Source organism: Bubalus kerabau, chromosome 20 (genome assembly GCF_029407905.1).
Source record: "Bubalus kerabau isolate K-KA32 ecotype Philippines breed swamp buffalo chromosome 20, PCC_UOA_SB_1v2, whole genome shotgun sequence".
NCBI lineage: Eukaryota > Metazoa > Chordata > Mammalia > Artiodactyla > Bovidae > Bubalus > Bubalus kerabau.
Window position 1 is genome coordinate 37,825,196 of NC_073643.1, and position 17,662 is coordinate 37,842,857.

The 17,662-nt window shown below is 41.2% G+C and overlaps 2 long non-coding RNA genes across 3 annotated transcripts in view; both read left to right on the plus strand.

Annotated features, from left to right (window-relative positions):
* LOC129635174 (uncharacterized) overlaps window positions 1-8,673 on the plus strand; it is a 30,584-nt gene extending 21,911 nt beyond the window's left edge. Inside the window, exons 2-3 of the long non-coding RNA XR_008706137.1 lie at window positions 5,442-5,494; window positions 8,070-8,673. This is a non-coding gene — a long non-coding RNA (uncharacterized LOC129635174). The remainder of the gene's footprint in view (window positions 1-5,441; window positions 5,495-8,069) is intronic.
* Window positions 1-16,883, plus strand: part of LOC129635173 (uncharacterized) — a 43,298-nt gene extending 26,415 nt beyond the window's left edge. The window contains exons 2-3 of one of the 2 annotated variants that reach the window (XR_008706136.1): window positions 12,087-12,214; window positions 15,296-16,883. This is a non-coding gene — a long non-coding RNA (uncharacterized LOC129635173). The remainder of the gene's footprint in view (window positions 1-12,086; window positions 12,215-15,295) is intronic. The other variant, XR_008706135.1, reaches the window with a different exon arrangement.
* The last annotated feature ends 779 nt before the right edge of the window (window positions 16,884-17,662 follow it).

Consider the following 17,662-nt stretch of genomic DNA (forward strand, 5'->3'; position numbering starts at 1 on the left):
TTTATTTTTACTCACTGAGAGGAAAATGTTTTTACCCACAACATATCTTTTCTGAACTGCCAACTGAAAAAGAAATATGACAAAAAAAAAAAAAAAAAAAAACACTTCATGGGAAAACTATCCTAGAACCTCTTAGCTTATTAGTAGTGAGGAGAAAGCAGAGCAGTTCTTGGTAATGAAGTCATTCTAGCAGTTGCTTCCTGTGTGAGATCTGCCTTTCTTGGCATAAAAAGAGTGCTCCTTGACAGAAGAGTTTGCAGTCACAGTCTGATTTTTTGGAGTGAAGACAGAAGTTTCTTGGCTGTTAATTTTCTCAAAATGGTTGTTTCAACCCGTCAGTCCTGTCTGACTCTTTTGCAACCCCATGGACTGTAGCCCACCAGGCTCCTCTGACAATGGGATTTTCCAGGCAAATCCTGGAGTGGGTTGCCATTTCCTCCTCCAGGGGATCTTCCCAACTCAGGGCTTCAACTCATGTCTCCTGTCTCCTGCATTGCAGGCGGATTCTTTACTGCTGAGCCACTGGGGAAGCCCCCTTTAAGTGGAGGCAGTCTGATTTTCTACCACTTAGGATAAAAGAGCTGGAATATTTTCCACCTAATTTTTGGTAGAGTCTCTCCATAATCTAAGTTGAACTGACCAATTAAATGAACCTGTTTACCTAGACACCTGGCTCAGAGGTTAAAGTGTCTGCCTGCAATGCGGGAGACTTGGGTTCGATCCCTGGGTTGGGAAGATCCCCTGGAGAAGGAAATGGCAACCCACTCCAGAATTCTTGCCTGGAGAATCCTATGGATGGAGGAGCCTGGTGGGCTACAGTCTGGGGTTGCAAAGAGTTGGACACGACTGAGCTACTTCACTCACCTAGACACCATGATGGGTTTAGAGATGTGCTCTTGATCCATTTTAGTTCTGTTCCATAAGAGTCTTCCTTTCTCACCTCCCAAGGGTCCTCTTCTTCCCCCTCCCCAAGCTATGAAAAAAGGCTCAGTTTTACTACCAAGACTCCTAAACATGTAGGATATGAGTGGGGGCAGGAGATGGCAATAATAAACATCTACATCTTAGGGAAATCAGTGAACTAAAGTAGATGGGAATGGGAAAATTTAATCCAGATGACCACTATATCTACTACTGTGGCAAGAATCTAATAGAAGAAATGGAGTAGCCCTCATCGTCAACAAAAGAGTCCAAAATGCAGTACTTGGGTGCAACCTCAAAAATGATAGAATGATCTCAGTTTGTTTTCCAGGCAAACCATTCAACATCACAGTAATCTAAGTCTATGCCCCAACCACTAATGCCAAAAAAGCTGAAGCTGATAATTTCCATGAAGACCTATAAGACCTCCTAGAACTAACACCAAAAAAGATGTCCTATTCATCACAGGGGATTGAAGTGCAAACGTAAGAAGTCAAGAGATACCTGGAGTAACCAGCAAGTTTGGCCTTGAGGTACAAAATGAGCAGGGCGAAGGCTAACAAAATTCTGCCAAGAGAATGCAAACGGTTTTGTTCAACAACATAAGAGATGACCTAACACATGGACATAACCAAGTGTTCAATACCAAAATCAGATTGATTACATTATTTGTAGCCAGAGATGGAGAAGAGAAGCTATATACAGGAACCAAAGACAAGACCAGGAGCTGACTGTGACTCAGAATCATCAGCTCCTTATAGCAAAATTCAGGCTTAAACTAAAGAAAGTGGGGAAAACCACTAAGCTAATCAGGTACAACTTAAATCAAATCCCCTATGAATATACAGTGGAGGTGATGAATAGATTCAAGGGATTAGATCTCCTAAACAGAGTGCCTGAAGAACTGTGGTTCATAATATTGTATAGGAGGCAGCAAACAAAACCATCCCAAAGAAAAAGAAATGCAAGAAGGCAAAGTGGTTGTCTGACGAGGCTTTACAATACTGAGGAAAGACGAGAAGTGAAAAGCAAGGGAGAAAAGGAAAGTTATACTCAACTGAATGCAGTTTCAGGGAATAGCAAGGAGAGACAAAAGGGCCTTCTTCCATGAACAATGCAGAGAAATAGAAGAAAACAGTTGAAGGGGAAAGACTAGAGATCTCTTCAAGAAAGTTAGAAATATAAAAGGAACACTTCATCCAAAGATGGGCACAATAAAGAACAGAAATGGTAGAGAACTAACAGAAGCAAAAGAGATCAAAGAGAGATGGCAAGCATACACAGAAGAACTGTACAAAAAAGATCATAATGACCCGGATAAACACAATGGTGTGGTCACCCACTCAGAGCCATACATGGTGGAGTGTGAAGTTAAGTGGGCCTTAGGAAGCATTGCTGCCAATAAAGCTGGTGGAGGTGATGGAATTCCAGCAGAGCTATTTTAAAATCCTAAAAGATGATGCTCTTAAAGTGTTGCATTCAGTATGTCAGCAAATTTGGAAAACTCAGCAGTGGCCACAGGACTGGAAAAGATCACTCTTCATCCCAGTTCCCAAGAAGGACATTATTAAAGAATGTTCAAACTACCAGACAACTGCACTCATCTTCCATGCTAATAAAGTTATGCTCAAAATCATTCAAGTTAGACTTTAGCAGTGTATGAACTGAGAACTCCCAGATGGTCAACCTGGATTTAGAAAAGGCAGAGGAACCAGAGATCATAGAGAAAGCAAGAGAATTCCTGAAAAAACATCTACCTCTGTTTCATTGTCTCTGCTAAATCCTTTGACTGTGTGGATCATAACAAACTGTGGAAAACTCTTAAAGAGATGGGAATACCAGACCATCTAACCTGTCCTGAGAAACCTGTATACAGGTCAAGAAGCAACAGTTAGATACTTATATGGAACAATGGACTGGTTCAAAATTGAGAAAGGAGTATGATGAGGCTGTTTATTGTCACCCTTTTTATTTAACTTATACACTGAGCACATCATGTGAAATGCTGGGCTGGTTGAGTTATAAGCTAGAATCAAGATTGCCGGGGGAAATATCAACAACCTCAGATATGCAGATGATATCATTTTGATGGTAGAAAGTGAAAAGGAATTAAAGAGCCTCTTGATGAGTCTGAAATAGAAAAGGGAAAAAGTAAAACTCAATATTAAAAAAAAAACAACAAAAAACTAATATCATGGCATCTGGTCCCATCACTTCATGGCAAATAAAAGGGGAAAAGGTGGAAGCAGTGACAGACTTTCCCTTCTTGGGTTCTAAAACCACTGAGTATGGTAACTGCAGCCATGAAATTAGATGATTGCTTCTTTGCAGGAAAACTATTACAAACCTAGACAGTGTGTTAAAAAGTGAAGACATCACTTTGATGAGTCAAGGCTGTGGTCTTTCCAGTAGTCTCATATGGATGTGAGCTGCTGCTGCTGCTGCTGCTGCTGCTAAGTCGCTTCAGTCCTGTCCGACTCTGTGCGACCCCATAGACGGCAGCCCACTAGGCTCCTCTGTCCCTGGGATTCTCCAGGCAAGAGTAGAGTTGGACCATAAAGAAGGCCGAGTGCCAAAGAACTGATGTTTTCAAACTGTGGTGCTGGAGAAGACTCTTGAGAGTCTCTTGGACAGCAAGGAGATCCAACCAGTCAGTCCTAAAGGAAATCTACCCTTATTACTCATTGGAAGGACTGATGCTGAAGCTGAAGCTACAATCCTTTGGCCACCTGATGCAAAGAGCTGACTCATTGGAAAAGACCATGATGCTGGGGAAGATCAAAGGCAGGAGGAGAAGACGACGACAGAGGATGAGATGGTTGGATGGCATCACCGACTCAATGGACATGAATTTGGACAAGCTCTGGAAGATGGTGAGGGACAGGGAAGGCTGGCATGCTGCAGTCCATGGGGTTGGCAAAGAGTTGGACAGAACTTGGCAACTGAACAACAGGGCTGCTTGTGATGGTTTGCAACCATGAAGAGAGGACCTAGCTAAAAAAAAAAAAAGAAAAGAAAAAGCCAAAGAGATTCAGGAAGATACAAGAAATAAAGGGAGACACAGATTTCCTTTGACTTTACTTGGACGTCTGGGTCAAACTATGCCTAAGTCTGTTATCCTTTTGATTCCTCAATTATATGATCTTATAGCTTCCCTTTTGCTTATACCAGTTGGATTTCTGTCACTTGTGATACAGAGTTCTGACTCATAATTGTGTAATTTAACCTGATTTAAGTTTCCCCTCCTGAATTTATAGTTAGAAAACATCTCTTTTTGTAAAACTGAGCATGCAGATTGTAGCATTGTGCTTGTCACAGAAATCCACATTTCATTGGTAACAGAAAAACACATTTCATGGTGGGAGGGCTTCCCAGAGGCTCATTTCAGGCATACATTGGAGCTCCTTGTGGTGGGAGTGTGGGCAGTTCAGCCCTTTGCGATAGTAGAATGGACATTGGATGAATGAGGTTGTGTCATTTAAAACTGATGTGATCATATCAACAATGAATGCTAGTTCATACAATATCTTATACTTTTTAATAGTTATATTTTCAGGTGTAAGACTCATTTATCCATTCAACATTTTGAAATCTCAACTCCATGGATGAGAGTAGTTAACTTTAAACAAAGGAGTGGCTATACATCTCAACTGTTTACAAAGTGTATTGGCTCCATGTTGCCTAGAAAAAGAAAAGTCACATTTTGGTCCTTCTCAGTCAAAGCTTAACCTGCCTTTGAAACCATAGTTCCTGCCATACTTTCTCAGAGAGTTTGTGTGACAGTCATGCTGTGTTATCGGTCTCTTACCAAGCCCGGGCACCACTACTCCCTGCAGCCGCCATTGCCTCTGCTCACCTGAATTCCTTGGATTGGATGCACTTCTTTGGGTACTCATTTTTCAAGATATGGATGAAGTGAAACTTAATCCATGACCTGCTGTTCACATTAAGATCAAACCCTCCTTTAAACCCTGAATGTATTTTTTTTTTCCACAGTCCTCTTACTAGACTTCTCAGATCATAAAAAAGTTGATTTGTATTTTCCCCTTTATTATGCTGTGAGGTATATCTCTTTTATCTTCAGTGCCCCAGAGAAACTAACTAGGTCCATTCCTCTAGCATATTCTGTTGTGGCATCACTTATTTCGCTACAATATTTGTCATGATTGGAGTTTTAGAGTTGTTTGTGTGACTTTTGGATTAATTCGTTTCTTCTTTACTACATCAGAAGCCTAAAAGGGTCAGGATCAAGACGAATTTTGTTTGCCATTGTAACCCTCTGGCCTAACATAGTTCCTGACACGTGACGGGTGCTAAAAAATAATCATCGAATAGATGGGTAAAATTTTGTCAAATGAATGAATGAATATGTATTTTCCTTCAGGAATATTAGTAGTTAAAAAAGATAAACCAAAAGAAAATAATACTTTCTTCTAGTGGAGACAGCTAGTAATGTCAATAATAGTGGAATTTCAGGATGAAGGGTTACTTAAAAAGAATGTTTGAATTTCTTCTTGCAGAAAAATTGAAGCAACTACACAAAGAACTTTTTCTGCACCTGAATCACTGGAGAGTAAGTTGTAAACATAGAGGCCATTCATTCCCCAGAACTTTGGAGTATACTTGACCTAAATGAGGACGTACTCCTGTATAACTAGAATATAACCATCAGCATCATGAAGTTAACATTTATAAATGACTATCATTTAATTCATAGATCACATTCAAGTTTTGTTCATTGTTCCATTAATGTCATTTATAGTGAATGGATCTAATCTTGGATCACACGTTGCATTCGATTGTCCTATCTCCTTTTATTTGTCTAAATACATTTAGTTAGCTTGACTTATCAAACAGATTACTGTAGTATGTAGATCTTCATTTGAACTCTTGCCCTAGGCCCTGCATATGTTACTGGTGGGATTTTCTCAGATTTCCCTATCTACACCATTCCTTATGTAAGTCTGAAAATTTATCATTATCTTGAACTCTAGAGACAGCTCAGAGATAATTTTCAAATTCTATGCATTGGAGAGGATTGGATGTGTATGTCGATTTAGTAACCATTGGCATCTGCTTCATAATCACACAGCCTTGTGGATTATCAGGGGACTCCTGTGTGCAGTGTCTTCTTTTGGTTCAGGTCTGATGGCAGTTGACAGTTAAAGCTTGGCTTTAAGCATGTTGCCTTTTCCTACTCCAGGGAATCTTCCCAACCCAGGGATTGAACCCATATATCTTGCATCTACTGTACTGGCAGGCAAATTTTTTACTGGAGCCACCTGGGAAACCCCAAATAACAAAGTCAATACGGTTAAAAAATGAGTCTGATCATTTAGAGTTGCCCAGGTTATTGTTTAATTATCTGTTCACAAGTTGGTGTTGGTCTGCAGTATACAATGGTGTTTTGTGCCACTTCTTGCCTGGAGAATCCCAGGGACGGGGGAGCCTGGTGGGCTGCCGTCTATGGGGTCGAATAGAGTTGGACACGACTGAAGCAACTTAGCAGCAGCAGCTACAGCAGCAGCCCTTCTAATGAGTTCTTGTGGAATCTCAATTTAGACAGTGCAGCATATAAGTGTTTCCAGAATGGAAACTCTTCCCATTCCAGTAAGGAGCTAGCTGATGTTAAAGCACTGTCTCCACTCTACTCTCCTCCTACTGTCCCTTTGATCATAGTTTTTTTTTTTTTTTTTCTTATCATAAAACCAATACATGTTTATAGAAGGAAAGAAAAAGATAAGCGAAGAAAAGAAAACAACAGCTCCAGAAATTCTACCAGGCAGACAATCACTGATTACATATCAGTATATCTTTAGAATCACTTGGGGAGCTTTTAAGGAATAACAATGACTATGTTTCCCTTCAAGAGATTCTGATTCCAGTGGTCAAGAGTGCACTTGGGCAGGGGTCATTGTATGGGTCTAATGTTCAGGCAAAAACAATAGGTCTGGGCATTTAGTATGTATATAAAATGTATATTTTACCAAAATGGGCATTCTATAATGCAGTTTTATAACCTGATTTTATCATTCAACAGTTTATTACCAACATCTTGCCATAGAAGGATGAGTTATCTAAGCAGGATGTTTTCACCCAGGCCAAGGGACAGAGTGGGAGTGGGGATTGAGGATAGGGGAGGAAGCAGAAAATGCTTCAGAAAGCTCACTGGCGCCAAGAAAACAGAACCACACTTGGTTTGGATTATGACAAATGAAACAAAGACCGGAATTCTCTGGCTATAAAGCTGTGATTTTCAGTGGAACTGTCTCTAAATAATTGCTCATTAGCCACAGACATAACTGGAAATTCTTCCAATTACTTATTTCTCATTCATTCCTTCTTTCAGTCAACACATACAGAACACTACTTAGGGTATACTACTAGAGATATAAAGATGGATAAGATTTTGTCCTTCAATTCAAGGAGTTTATAATCTCAGAAGAGCTGAGACATGTACAAACACTTGCATGTGTATTTATTGAGCACTTATTCTGTTCCACCTCATGCGAAGAGTTGACTCATTGAAAAAGACCCTGTTGCTGGGAGGGATTGGGGGCAGGAGGAAAAGGGGACAACAGAGGATGAGATGGCTGGATGGCATCACCAACTCAATGGATATGAGTTTGAGTGAACTCCGGGAGTTGGTGATGGACAGGGAGGCCTGGCGTGCTGCGATTCATGGGGTCACAAAGAGTCGGACATGACTGAGCGACTGAACTAAACTGATTCTGTTCCACATACTCTTCTAGGCACACTAAATAAATTTCCTCAATAAATGTTCCCCACTACCTGATTAAATCAGTAGTATTATTACCCTTTTCTACCCATGAGGAGACTCAGGCCTGAGAGGTTGCATTGTCTGGCTCCAGAGTTCAATCTCTTGACCTGTATACTCTGCTACATCAAAGAATATGCCAAAGGACCATATGTACCATAGTAAGGTTTATAAAGGAGGAAATGATGAATTCTGATGTGAGGAATGAGGAGGAAGAACTTCAGGAAAGACTGTGGAGTCAGACAGATTATTTTATTTTATAAGGGAAAATACCATAAGCAGGGAGGATTTGTAAATACTTGCCATATATAGCCATAGTGCTGTTTGTTGGGAATATTTTGTCTTCTCTATGTCTCCTGTGTCTTCATAGCCCACGGAAGCTGTAGGAAGACCAACTGAGTTAGTCTGGTAGCCACTAGAGTGTGGATCCATTCATGCTTCAGTACCAGGTGGGGCAATGGAGCCCCCGTGGCTGCATTGGAACTCCTGCATGGGAGAAAAGTCACTCTGGCACCTTTTGATTAGGGGCAGATAAAAGTGTGCACAAAAGGAGGGTAGCATCACCTCAAGGTCCTTCTCCTAAGGGAAGACCACTGAACCAAGAACTGAGAAGATGATACTCAGGTGAAAATCCAATTTGTTGTGAGATCTGAAGAAACTGCTCAAGGAGTTCTGATCAATAGACTTATTGAGAGAGAGATTCCAGAATGCCTGCTGCTACAACCCGCATTGCTATAGGTACCCTGGCTGTCTGGAAGAGGATACTGGTTAGAATTTACTGGACTGTCAGCAGAAATAAGCACAGAAATATATCTTGCCAATAGAGGGGCAGAAAATCACATGGTGAGGATTAGAAAGTAGACTACTCCTGAAGAGTGTTCAAAAAGTTTTTACATACACTGATAATCTTCTTTAACAGGGTAAATCCTGGCCTTGGTTCTGTGAACATATAGATGGGTTTGTTTATGCGTGTATAAAAGTAAGAACTGTAAAGAGATGAATTTCTCTGTTAAAATGCTTTGTATCAAAGGAAAAACAAGATCTTGCCCCAAATAGGTTTAAAAATTAAAGAAAGCTTGGCTTATAAGAGTTCAAAGTCTAATATTAGAAAGACTTCAGGCTTGGTTGATTCAGTACCCAAGGAATTTGGTTATATTAATTAGTGTAGGAAATGCCGTGTGCCGTGTCTTTGTCATTTGTGCCACTGTAACAGAATGTCATAAGCTGAGTGACTTAAAATCAACAGAAATCTGGAGGTTGGAAGCCCAAGATGAGGATTCCAGCATGGCCAGGTTCTGTTGAGGGGTCTTTTTTTGGGTTGCAGACTGCCAGCTTCTTATACTTTCACCAAGGTTGAAAGACAACGAGCTCTCTGGCCTTTTCTTATAAGGACACTAATCCCGTTCATGAGGGCTTTGCCCTCATGACTTAATTACCTTGCAAAGACCTCACCTTGAGTACCATTACACTGGAAATTAGATTTCAGCATATGAATTTGGGAAAGACACAAACATTCAGTCTATAATAGGCTACAACAAACTAGTTGTGAGATCTCAAGGGCTTCATACAATACAGCAGTACTATTCTATGCAAATGGAGGCTTCTGCTACATCCATGGACTTTGCCTCCTTTTATGCTATAGTTCTGCCATCTTGAACATGGCTTCACAGTCATCCTGGCACAATCTATTCTACAGTGGAGAAGCAGAAGGTTGTGAAGGATCAAGCAGGACATTTTCCAGCCCAGTTCCAGAAGCTGTAAACATCATTTCCATCCATAATCCACTAGTCAGGACTCAATTGTGTGGCACTGCCTAAATTCAGGGGAGGCTATTAACTATGGTTTCCTTGGTGCCTAGGAAGAAAATCAAGTGAATTTGGTGAGCTCACCATCTCGATCTCATGAGTTCTTTCCATTTTTCTGCTTTTACATTCTCAAAGTCTTCTGGTTGCTGCCTTCTCTGATAGCAACATGGCTGCAGCAGTTCCAGGTGTCACATCCTGTCACCGTGGCTGAGGAAAGAAAAGAAATTATCTCTGTTTTTGGCTGTCTCCTTTGAATGAGTACACCTCTTCCAGAAACCTCCCAGCAAACCTTGCCTCACTTCTCATTGACCATAAATTGCCCCTACCTGCATATATCACTCGGGGAAGGCAATGGCACCCCACTCCAGTACTCTTGCCTGGAAAATCCCATGGATAGAGAAGCCTGGTGGGCTGTAGTCCATGGGGTCACTAGGAGTCGGACACAACTGAGTGACTTCACTTTCACTTTTCACTTTCATGCATTGCAGAAGGAAATGGCAGCCCACTCCAGTGTTCTTGCCTGGAGAATCCCAGGGATGGGAGAACCTGGTGGGCTGCCATCTCTGAGGTCGCACAGAGTCAGACACGACTGAAGCTACTTAGCAGCAGCATATATCGCTGGAAGGTGAATGAGATTCCTCTTTGACAAATAAAGTCTGTTGTTGGAGCTGGTGAGAGGGGACATGTCCTCTGAAGCATGGAGTTGCTTGTACAGTTGGATTGCTAAAAATTTCAGGATTCTATTAGAATGCAAAAGAGGGAAATGTTGCTGATTACATGAACATCAGTGTCTGGTGTATTTATTCTGCATATTCGAGAGGGACTAGATAGGTTTCTCTGGGAAATGACTGAGAAGGGCAGTAAGGAGAAAGATTAGTGATATGGAGTTCTGATGGGACTGTTCTCCTTGTCCCCTGCCCTCTAATAAATTATTCCTTGCTTCCAGCATTGCTTTTGCAGAAACTGGCAAAGGACTGAATTTCTCATCTGGATTGACAAAGGGTAACAGAACACACATGGAAGCTGAGGCTATAGGAGAGATGGGAAAGTGGCAGAAGACATTGGGAGGGCAATGTAATTGTGAGCTAAAGCTGAGGTTGTCTAAATCTCAGATGAAGACAAGTCTCAGCAACAGCCATGCAGGTAACAAGAGGACAGCTGTGGACTTTAGGGTTTTTTTTTTTTTTGGCTGTGACTGGTCTTAGTTGTGGCACATGGGATCTTCAGTCTTTGTTGTGGCATATGAGATCTTTAGTTGTGGCATGTGGAATCATCAGTCTTCATTGGGGCATGCAAACTCTTTTTTTTTTTTTTTTTTTTTTTTGAGGGTTTAGAAAAGGAATTTTATTTATTTTTTTAATTTAATTTAATTTAATTTTATTTTTAAACCTGAAACACTGTTATTAGTTTTGCCAAACATCAAAATGAATCCGCCACTGGTATACATATGCTCCCCATCCTGAACCCTCCTCCCTCCTCCCTCCCCACACCATCCCTCTGGGTGGTCCCAGTGCACCAGCCCCAAGCATCCAGTATCGTGCATCGAACCTGGACTGGCAACTTGTTTCATACATGATATTACACATGTTTCAGTGCCATTCTCCCAAATCTTCCCACCCTCTCCCTCTCCAACAGAGTCCATAAGACTGTTCTATACATCAGTGTCTCTTTTGCTGTCTTGTACACAGGGTTATTGTTACCCTCTTTCTAAATTCCATATATATGCGTTAGTATACTGTATTGGTGTTTTTCTTTCTGGCTTACTTCACCCTGTATAATAGGCTCCAGTTTCATCCACCTCATTAGAACTGATTCAAATGTGTTCTTTTTAATGGCTGAGTAGTACTCCATTGTGTATATGTACCACAGCTTTCTTATCCATTCATCTGCTGATGGACATCTAGGCTGCTTCCATGTCCTGGCTATTATAAACAGTGCTGCGATGAACATTGGGGTACACGTGTCTCTTTCCCTTCTGGTTTCCTCAGTGTGTATGCCCAGCAGTGGGATTGCTGGATCATAAGGCAGTTCTATTTTCAGTTTTTTAAGGAATCTCCACACTGTTCTCCATAGTGGCTGTACAAGTTTGCATTCCCACCCACAGTGTAAGAGGGTTCCTTTTTCTCCACACCCTCTCCAGCATTTATTGCTTGTAGACTTTTGGATCGCAGCTATTCTGACTGGTGTGAAATGGTACCTCATAGTGGTTTTGATTTCATGCAAACTCTTAATTGCATCAGGTAAGATCAAGTTCCATGCCCAGGGATTGAACATGCGTTGGGAGTGTGGAGTCTTAGCCACTTGACTTGATCCACTTCCCTGGATCACTGGGGAAGTTCCAGAAATTGTAAGTAACACTAACGAAAATACCTTAGTGTTTTTAAGGAGGAGACTTAGGATTTGTGGAAATCTTTGGGTAGTTTTAATGTGCCATTTACTAACTACAAGATACATGTTGATTCTCCACCACTACTTTAATAAAATAAGACAAAAAGTGAAGAAATTTAAGGTTGTCCAGGAGGGTGAATTTCCAAAGGTCTGGATGGGAGCTGTGGCTAAGTTGAGTGTAATTTACCCCCTAGGAAGTAATGCAGTGACGTTCTTCTGTCAAGGAAATTTCAATGCTGAACACTTCCAATGGTCAACCAGTGAAGTGGTGGCAAACCCAGAGTTCTCGCCAGACAAATGTCCCGAAGGCTTTGATGTGCCTGTGAGTGACCAAAGCATGTTCCTTGGGAGCTTCTGTGATGTACAGGTTAAAAGTATGGTTTCTGAGGTCAGAGAGTCCCGGGTTCCAAGTTCCACTCTACCTCCAGCTCTTTGACCTTGGGTGGCTAACACAACCTCTTTAATCTCATCATGTATCCTCTATTAGGGTCATTATACAGTTTCTAAGAGGTATTTAAAGTAAAAGCACTAGACAGGGTTCCTAGATGGTAAAAAGTACTTAATAAATTCCAGCTGATCTTGCTACTGTAATTTAGTTTATAACACAGTAGCTGCAGTGGTAGAAACAGAGAGGCATTTTGTGGATTACATAAGGGTGAATAAAGTCACACATACAGCACAGTGGAAGAAGACACCCTCAAACAACTTTTTAAGAAGACTATATTGTCAGCTCTCTAGCATGGTTGGAAGCCAAAATAGAGGACATAGTGCCCTTCTTGGGAAGAGGAGCTCTGCTTTTAGAGATACTTGACATTTTTTGGTGTGGGATTTTAATCAGCACACATGGTGATTTTTGTCACTATGCATTTAGCTAAATGTATTTTAAACAATTCCTAAGAATTTATTAAAGTAAAACTTCTATATGTGTCTAGATGAAAAGGTTGGTCTGCCCCTCATTCATTCATTCTCTGTCTGTCTACCTGTCTATCTCTGTCCATCCATAAGTTCATCTATCCTTTTATCTATCTCTGGCACTGAGTAATGTCCATGGTTTATAAGTGAGAAAGAATTTCCTGACCTCAAATTCCTTGCAAACTATGAGGGAGAAATGCAAGGATATTGAACATTAGGGTTAAAGTATTCACGGAGTGCTTGAAAGCAGCACAGGAGGGTATTCATTCCAGATGTGCAGTGGGCCTAGAGGCTTGGCATGCTCCTGAGAGAAAGCTGCAGTTCATTGCTCTTCAGAGTGTGGTCCTTGAAGTCAGCACCTCATCATCACCTGGGAGCTTGGAAGAAATGCAGCATCTTAGACCCCACTCCTGATCTTCTAAATCAGAATCTGCATTTTGACAAGACCCTCAAGCATTGTGATGCCCAAAGTTTATAAAAGATTTCTGTGAGTTATTCATCAGGGTGCATGCATGCTCAGACATATCCACCTTTTTGCGACCCCATGGACTATAGTCTGCCAGCCTCCTCTTGGCCATGGAATTTTTCAGGCAAGAATACTGGAGTGGGTTACCATTTTCTCCCTCTGGGGGATCTTTCCAACCCAGAGATTGCATCACATCTCTTCCATCCCCTGCACTGGCAGGTACATTTTTTTTTTAACCACTAGTGCCACCTGGGGAGCCCTATAGTACATTGGTCAGGGGCAACCCTGCAGGTGGTCTTGTGAGTAATGGTCAGATCCTTAATCTAATAGGGTATGGTGTGCCATGAAAAGATGTTCATTAGGGAGGTGGTGTGGTCACATTTGTTCTTTGTTTTATTTTCAGTATTTATATGTTAGTATTTAATATATTTCTTTTTTAGTTGAAGTATGGTTGACATACATTAGTTTCAAGAGTACAACAAAGTCAGAACTGGACAGCAATCTTGATTTCAGCTTGTGTTTCCAAATCAGGAAAGGAGTACGTCAAGGCTATATATCGTCACCCTGCTTATTTAACTTATATACAGAGTACATCATGTGAAATGCTAGGCTGGATGAAACACAAGCTGAAAGCAAGATTGCCGGGAGAAATACCAGTAACCTCAGATATGCAGATGACACCACCCTTCTGGCAAAAAGTGAAGAACTAAAGAGCCTCTTAATGAAAGTGAAAGAGGAGAGTGAAAAAGGTGGCTTAAAACTCAACATTCAAAAAACTAAGATCATGGCATCCGGTCCCATCAGTTTGGAAACAGTGAGAGACTTTATTTTTTGGGCTCCAAAATCACTGCAGATGGTGACTGCAGCCATGAAATTAAAAGATGCTTGCTCCTTGGAACAAAAGCTATGACAGCTATTAAAAAGCAGAGACATTACTTTGCTGACAAAGGTCCATCTAGTCAAAGCCATGGTTTTTCCAGTAGTCATGTATGAATATGAGTTGGACTAAGCCCCGAAGAATTGTTGCTTTTGAACTGTGATGTTGGAGAAGACTCTTGAGAGTCCCTTGGACGGCAAGGAGATCCAACCATTCCATCCTAAAGGAAATCATTCCTGAATATTCATTGGAAGGACTGATGCTGAGGCTGAAACTCCAATACTTTGGCCACCTGATGCGAAGAACCGACTCATTGGAAAAGACCCTGATGTGCGAAAGATTGAAGACAGGAGGAGAAGGGGATGACAGAGGATGAGATAGTTGGATGGCATCACCGACTCAATGGACATGAGTTTGAGCAAGCTCCGGGAGTTGGTGATGGACAGGGAACCCAGGCATGCTGCAGTCCATGGGGTTGCAAGAGTCGGACATGATTGAGAGACTGAACTAAACTGATACATTACAAACAGATCACCACAATAAGTCTAGTAACGTTTGTCACCACACAAAGTTATTACAGTGTTATTGACTTTACTTCCTATGCTGCACATCACGTGGTTGTGACCCATTTGCTTTAAATATGAAGTTTTACTCTAGGCCCATTCATGTTGTCAAAAATGGCAAAATTTCATTCTTTTAAATGACTGAAGAATATTCCATTGTATATATACTGCATCTTTCTTATCCATTCACTTATCAGTGGATATTTAGAGTGCTTCCACTTCTTGGCAGTTGTAAATAATGCTGCAGTGAACATAGAGGGGCCTGTATTTCTTCCAGTTAGTATGTCTGTTTTCTTCAGATAAATGCCCAGAAGTGAAATTGCTATATAATATGGTAAAGTTCTATTTTTAGTTTTTCAAGAAATCTCCACACTGTTCTCCCTAGTGGCTACATATATTTACATTCTTAGCAAAAGTGCACAAAGATGCCCTGTTTTACATATACTTGCTAACACTTATATGTTGTCTTCTTAAAAAATATGTTGTTGTTTTACTGATAGCCATTCTGACAGATGTGAGATGCTGTCTCATTGTGGTTTGGATTTGCATTTTCCTGATGATTAGTGATCCTGATAATCCTTTCAGGTCTCTCTTGATCATCTTTGTGTCTTCCTTTGAAAAATGTCTATTCAGGAGGAGGAGCCAAGATGGCGGAGGAGTAGGACGGGGAGAACACTTTCTCCCCCACAAATTCATCAAAAGAGCATTTAAACGTCAAGTAAATTCCATAAAACAACTTCTGAATGCCGGCAGAGGACATCAGGCACCCAGAAAAGCAGCCCAACTCTTCGAAAGGAGGTAGGAAAAAATATAAAAGACAAAAAAAGAGACAAAAGAGGGAGGGACGGAGTTCCGTCCCGGGAAGGGAGTCTTAAAAAGAGAGAAGTTTCCAAACACCAGGAAACCCTCTCACTGCCGAATCTGTGCCGAGCTTTGGAAGCACAGAGGGCAACATAACAGGGAGAAAAAAATAAATAAACAATTAAAAATCACAGATTGTGAGCCCTACGGTAACTCCCCCAGCGGAGAAGCAGCGCAGACGCCTGCACACGGCATTAGCAAGCGGGGGCTGGGCAGGGAAGCGCGGCGCGGGCTGTGTCCCTTAGAGTAAGAATCGGCCGGAATGTCCTGAGCGCTATCTGAGCGAAATAATTTGGGCTAGCAAACCAGACTGTGGGATATCTACCACGCGAAAAGCCAGGCCTAACCTAAGACACCGCCAGGCCCGCGCACGGAACAAAGGACTGAACAGAGATAGCCGGCTGCAGACCTTCCCCCTCCGGTGACAGGCAGCCAGAGCCGTAAGGGGGCAATCGCAGCCCCAGAGAGACACTATCTATAAAACTGTAAGCAGGCTTCTTTGCTAACTAAAACTTCTTGGGGGTCTGGACGGTCAACATCTGCCTGAGAAGGTGCGCCGGTTTTACACCCAGATAACCGAGTGGCGGGGAGGCGATAAGTCGCAGCATTGGCGCCCGCCAAACACCTCATCACCTGAGCTGCTCGGAGCTGGGAAGAACACAAAACGCAGGCCCAACCAAGTCTGCGCCTCTGAGGACTACCCGAGTGCCTGAACCTGAGCGGCTTGGACCTGGGAGCTCAGCCCAGGGCCGGCCTCTGATTGTTCCCGGCGGAACAACCTAGAGCCCAAGCAGTGTGGGCAGGGAGGCTACACGCGCCGTGAGCGGGGGCAGACCCAGTGTGGCTGAGGCACTGCGAGCGCACGCCAGTGTTATCTGTTTGCAGCATCCCTCCCTCCCTCCCCACAGCGCGGCTGAACAAGTGAGCCTAAATTAAAAAAAAAAAAAAATAGTGTCCTCAACCATCCCCTTTGTGTCAGGGCGGGAACCAGACACTGAAGAGACCAGCAAACAGAAGAAGCTATAACAGAGGGAAACGCCTTGGAAGCTACAGGCCATAGATTAAAACCCTGTGGTTACTACGGATTACATAGGAAGGGGCCTATAGATCTTGAGAAATATAAGTCGGACTAAGGAACTGCCAAAAATGAACTGAACCCACAATACTCACACCAAAACCAGAGAAAGACCTAGATATATTTTTACTATTTTTACGATCAATCTTTCTTTCCTTTTTTTTTAAAAAATTTTTTAAGTCCTCTATTGTCCTTTAATTTTCACTTTTATAACTATTACTTTGCAAAAAAAAAAAAAAAGACCCTATTTTTTTTTTCTTCTTCAGCAAACTTCATATATATATTTTATAATTTTTTGACCGTGGTTTTTTTTTTTTCTTTTTTCTTTTTCTTCTTTTCTTTAACATTGTATTTTTGAAATTCCAAATTCTACTCTAGATTTTTAATTTTAGCCTTTTGATATATGTTATCAATTTTGTACCTATAGTTTTTTTCATAATTTCTGTGACTTTTTTTTCCCTCTGTTTCTTTCTTTTCTTCTTTTATATAACATCGTATATCTGCAATTCCAAACTCTACTCAAGATTTTTAATTTATGCTTTTTGGTATTTGATATCAATTTTGTACCTGTATTTTCTTTATAATTTTTGCTACATTGTTTTTGTTGGTTTGTTTGTTTTCTCTCTTTATTTTTCTTCTTCTTCTTCTTTTTTTTTTTTTTTTTTTAACGTTGTATTTTTGAAATTCCAAACTCTACTCTAGATTTTTAATTTTTGCTGTTTGGTATTAGTTATCAATTTTGTACCTGTAGTTTCTTTATTACTTTCACGACCTTGTTTGTTTTTCTTTATTCGTTTTTTCTCTCTTTCTTTTCCTTCTTCTTTTCATTAACATCGCATTTTTGAAATTCCAAACTCTACTCTAGATTTCTAATTTTTGTTTTTATGTATTTGTTACCAATTTTGTACCTTTAAGAACCCAATCTTCAGGACCCATTTTTCACTAGAGTACGAGATTACTGGCTTGACTGCTCTCTCTCCCTTTGGACTCTCCATTTTCTCCACCAGGTCACCTGT